The following is a 6,000-nucleotide window of genomic DNA, read 5'->3' on the forward strand; positions in this document are numbered from 1 at the left end:
ACAGGGAAAGGCACACAGAAGGGTCAGACAAGAGAACAACAACTTTCTAAAAGTGCTGTTCTCAAACACAGGATTTAAAAACAACCTTTCCTAAAAGATTTGTTATTAAATTCTGAGTTCAGGGATACTAGACTCTTATGTCCTATCTTGTTCCTATGAGAAGAAATGCTGGTAGCCACTGTAGCCAGCATCCCCCATGTTAATCTATGGAGCAAGATAGCCTTACAATAGTGAAAAACGAAAATGGCTGTCATTCCCTACCAGAGCTTGTCACCTGCACCAGTATATGCTCTACCTATCACATACACTGCACCCTGCCCAGGGGGGGTACCTTGGGCTTTCCATAGGGGTGGCTAATGTGCACAAAAAGGGAAGGGTTAGGCCTGGTCAGTGGGGACACTGACCAGGAGGACATGGCAGTTCACAGACTGCATGCAGGGACTGCGGTGGCAGGCCTGAGACACCATTTCAGGGCTACTCATGTGGGTGGCACAATCAGTGCTGTAGGCCCACTAGTAGCATCTGTCATCACCAGCCCTGGCACACCCAGTGCACTTTACTAGGGACTTCATGGTGATACAAATATGCCAATCATGTATATCCAATCATAATAACAATTTACATAGGGAGCACTTACACTCTGGCACTGATCAGCAGTGGCAGAGTGTCCAAAGCATCTAAACCAGCAAAAACGAATCCAGCACAGCATCAAAAATACAGGAGGTAGAGGCAAAAAGATAGGGGGAAAACACGCCAAATATGCCAGGACTAACACTGATGAATTATCTCTAACATAGGACGGCGGTTGTGGCACCTTCTGCAGTGAATACACCTGAGAATGGGTGGCTGATGAGTAATCCCATTTTAGATATTTTCTGTCTCGACCTCGAATCTCTGGCTGAGTATTAGGTCTCTTAGTAGTTGTGAGGGTGTCAAAGTCACTGTCTGAATCAAGGTTACTGTCCCCTGGAGACGAGCTATGTTCATCTTCGGACCATTCGGCCCCTTCAGAAACTGAGAAAAAGCAGTCGCTAGGGTCCTTATCCTTATCGAGATCCATTCTTTCATTATCTTTTTCGCTTGATAAGGTATCAGAAGAGCTCATTGCCCCATCAACCCCTCCCTTGGAGATATGATGACGTTCTATTTTAGCTTCCAATACTCCAGGTACAGTCACTTTTTCTGGGGCATGTATGTTTTCAATAAATGTAAATGCCCTGGAAACGATTTAAAACAATGTTAAATAAATTAAAATGACTTACCTCACATGCGGCGTCCCGGGGCTCCCTCTTCCTAGTTTCTCGCCACGTCTTCCTGACAAATGCGCAAGTGCATTTCTCGCGAGAAATGCGCTGGCGCCCGCATGTGAGGTAAGTCGTTTTCATTAATTTAACATTGTTTTAAATCATTGCCAGGGCATTTACAAGAGAGCAGGAGGGATGCGGGCGGCGCATAGTGGGGCTGCGCGAGGTGTGTGGGTGGGCGTAGCTTTCTCCCCACTTTGCGTAGCCCCACTACGCACACTACGCCCACCCCTAAAAACAGACTGAAGTCCAAGCTACTATAAGAAAGAGAAACAAACACTTATAAACGCAGTTGTGTAGTTAGATAGGGATCTAATTAAACTATAAGTATGGTAGTGCACTGGGGTACCGTGCTTAATACGTCACAAGCATGCCGCTCCGTTTTTGATTGCCTCTAAATGCTTCCTGCTTTATAGACAGTGCTAACCTAGCGAACAGTTTGGCATGCAGCACGGGTGAGGGTTAAAGCAAGGGTGGTTATGGCAACGTTTTGAAATTGGGATAAACTGCGAGAGAGGTGTTGAGATACACTTATACATTGTTCTCTTTGTACTACCTTCCCATAGATGTCTGAGCAGAACAAATAATTTATTGTGGAGCCCTTGACAATGGCTTTTCAAACATCCATCGTAACGGGGACCTTGCACTCTATTTTTACTAGCCAAAGTAAGATGCCCCCATATTTACTTTGTGGAATAATTGTTGGTAAGCGGCTCTATCTGGGATGTTGGGCAGGTTCGGTCTCCCCGTGCGGAGTAGCCTATTGTGAAGTGCTGTGTGCAGTATGTTTAAAAGCGGAGCAACATTATTTCCTTATTTCCATACTCCTGTAACTATTTTTCTGTAGATCTTGGGGAATGGACCGATAAAATAATCTATCAAAAAGCTTTTGTTGATGTTGTCTTGTGAACCGACTAGCGCTACGGGGAATTCGGAACGTACTTTCACTAATCAAGTAAGATGACGGGATAACTATATTGACAATAGAAGCGTTTTTAGAAGTGGGGCTAATTGAGAGGCTGTGTTTGTTTATACTCTCTTGCTTTGTGCAACTGAGAGGCTGTGTTTGTTCCTACTCTCTTGCTCTGTGACGTTACCTTCGGGTTATTAATAAGTACACGCCAAGGGAGCTTTGAATGGTTAGGTTGATACATTCGGTTTTTCACACATATTGAGCAAGTACTTTTTTATGTCTTGTGTTCACAGACCGTTACAGTTACTTCCATTACTTCAGGGAAGTCACACGCAGAGAGAAAAAAAGGGGGGTGCCTATGTGGATGTCCCGATTTCATGATATTTCTAAAGGTATGTTAGGTTCACTTCTGAGCAAGGCCAATTGAGAATAGATTACCTATTTATTATATTACTTACCATTTCCGTTTTCCTCCCCTTTGTGAACATTTTCCCTTTCGCTGCCAGCTCTTTACTCATATGGATCAGTAGAGACAGCCTAGTACCATTGCCAGATTTTTGACTGTTAACTAAATAGCTTGTGTTGGTGGGCTCTACAACACTTACTTGCAATTTTAAGGTACACATACTTGATAGCCTTTGAAATCCTGTTTTTTTCCTCTCTTCTTAACATTACAAGACAATGGAGGTATGACCTCATGTGGAGATGTTACATGGTGGTGGTTTTCTCTATGCAATAACCGTCTGTAAGCTCTTTTTCGTGTGATCACGGATTTCTATAAAGTTGGGGTACGGTCTTGTTTTCCCTTTCATAACTCATTTTCTTTTGCTTGTTTCTCTAATGGGTCTCTCCGGTTCTCGGTTTCTTTTTCTATTAGCACTTTCTGCAAAATTACTTTTGGTGTTGCACGGACTAATTTAAGGTGCTTTCCCTCTTGTATTATTATGCCTACTTGAAAAATTAGACAATCAGATGTATTTGTTTTATCAACAGCCTTGTGAAAGTCATTTATCGACAAAACACGTGTTGACTGGGGATGTTCTACAACTACGTGTCAACTTGTTTAAATAAATACATGCTGTTTATGTTCTTGCCATTTGGATTGTTTTGAGGCATGATGTACTTGGGCAATTAAAACACATTACTGACTTTTATTGGTCAGTTGATACTTCTATTGGTGCTGTGCTCTGTTTTTGATTTTCTGATAATGAACCATGTCTTCATGAATTAATGTTCTATATTCTCAGTCACATGTATCCATCATCTGTAGACTGAATAGTAACAATTTACTCTTGAAATGTTTTTATGATGTACTGTAAAGAATAACCAGTAGTTACGAAATTGTATATGTAAATAACCAATCAATCAGGGGGTTTGTAAAGCATGCTAGTCACCCCTCACCCTTGAGGGTCTCAATGCACTGGGGGGGGTAGCAACTCTGGATCAGTCGAAGAGCCAGGTCTTGAGGTTCTTTCTGAACGTGTGCAGGCTCGGGGAGCATCTGATGTTCACAGGGAACATGTTACAGGTCTTGGCTGCGATGCAGGAGAAGGCTCTCCAGCCTGTTCTGTGTCTGCTGATGTGGGGGACCTCTGCCAGGGTGAGGTAGGCAGAGCAGAGGTTTCTCTTGGGCACGTGGAAGGATATTCTCTCATTGAGGTGATTGGGTCCAATGTTGTTGAGGGATTTTTTGGCTTGGGTGAGGAGTTTGAATGTGACCCTCTTCTCGACAGGGAGCCAGTGGAGGTCTTGTAGGTGCTGGGTCATGTGTTTGTGATGTGGTGTCCCAAGGATGAGTCTGGGTGCTGTGTTCTATGTACAGTCAAATACGACTTAATGATTTTGGTGCTCAGGGCTTGGCCTGTTAGGTACCACACTCTACTCCTATTGTGTGCAGTCAAAAGAAGTATATAGTGCAGATCAACTGTTGGTATAGGTTTGAGAACAGCTTCTGCATACATAGTACCTGGCATATTTACGCTACAACAGCTTACCATAAAAACATGATATGTAGTTACCCCCCGCTTCATGTGTCTACACGCCATGTCCTGCAATGGTTAACTAAATGCCTACAAATATTTTCTACATAGACTACAGCACATATATTGTATGTATGCATAAATAAATCTATGTAGATGTAGATGTATACTCACATACATAGAAAGTCAGATTTAAACATTGTAAGCTAACATATAGGCCCAGGTATTGTCTCAAACAAATGGTAGTTGTGCAAATTAATTTGTGAAGCAAGGTGCCATGTCCATTTTTTCTCTGTTGCCTCTCAGCACATTCAACAGCTGTGTTGGTGGTGTTCAGGGTAGGAGACAGGATAAATGAAGGTCCCATCAGGCCCCAATCCCTTCAGCTCTACTGGCACACAAGTAATGTAAGAAATTGGGTTACTGGATCACTGGGGTATGAACCCTAATCAAGCAGCAACCACAATCCTTGTCAGGGTAAGGTGCAAGCAAACCCCAATTTAACCTGTACTCAGCCTCTTGGTAGCTTGGCACTGAACAATCAAGCTTAACTTAGAGGTAATTTATAAAGCATTTGTCGAACACTCCAAACAGTAACACAGTAACAACACACCACAAAAGAAGCCCACAACAATGTTAGAAAAATAGAGTCATTTTTAATAAATAAAAAGAAACAGTAAGTAACTAGCAACCTACCTACCAACAAAAATTCAGGATTGGCCTCGATACTTTCCAGCCACAGATCTTAGAAGCCTTGAGGAAGTTACTGTGTAGTAACGAAACACGTGTCGGCTGCTCGCTTTGTCCTGTTTCTTCTGGGACCACAGTACAGAAGGACCTTTTCCACCATAACATCTTGTGCATCACCATTATAAAAGACTGTACAGATATATTTTTCAAATGAGGTATTAAACATTCAAAGCTATTGTATGTTTCGGATGTTCTCTCTCTAACCAAATACTGTGTTGTTCATAGGAGTAATTGGTGGTCTTGACTCTCTAAACAAGCCAAGACGGGGAATAAACTCCCTTAGAAGCATTGGCTTCTATAATATTACATTTTTAGAGTGCCGAGGTACGACAAACCTTGTTCAATAGTCTCCTACAAGCGATCCCTTCAGGGGTCCAATGTGGAAGCCGACATCCGTGGTAGTGGGATGTTAAATGTTACCTTGAGGGGCCCCATTTTCCACAAATGTATTAAAAGGTTTATTGACAGCTTTAATTCTAACAACAAAATCCAAGTATAGGATTGGAAAGTGCGACAACCTACACCACCACTACCTTTGTTGCTGTATTGTAAATCTCTGACCCCGATCTTCGCTCACAGCAAAGCTGAGATCCATGGCGGACACACGAGACGTGGGACCGAAACTACTGGACATCCTGCATTTTGCAAGCTGCACTCACATCATGAGGTAACTCGAAGTCATGCAATGGGGTGCGTGAAGCCCCAGACCCGAGCATCATTTGCACCGAAGCTCAGAGGCCCCCACTCCACGAGTGACCCGTGGGCCCCGCTTTTATATTTCAGCTTGACGCGTCTTTGCGGTTCCTAGTCCGTTGGCTAGTGAGCCCCTGAAGACTTTCTTTTGAATCTAACTTGCTTTCCTGGTTGCTCCAGACTTGCTCCAACTTCCCTACAAAGGAGAAGTTCCTCAAACCTTGCTGGTCTGAGTGTTGTGTTTAGAATAAATACATATATATTTGATACATACCTTGTGTGGTGTCCATTCATTTGGTACTCAAGGGGTTATAATTGGTAAAACAACTTGCTCAATACGCTCTCTGAAGTCTTAGCCTGA

Source organism: Lissotriton helveticus, chromosome 1_1 (genome assembly GCF_964261635.1).
Source record: "Lissotriton helveticus chromosome 1_1, aLisHel1.1, whole genome shotgun sequence".
Taxonomy (NCBI): Eukaryota; Metazoa; Chordata; class Amphibia; order Caudata; family Salamandridae; genus Lissotriton; species Lissotriton helveticus.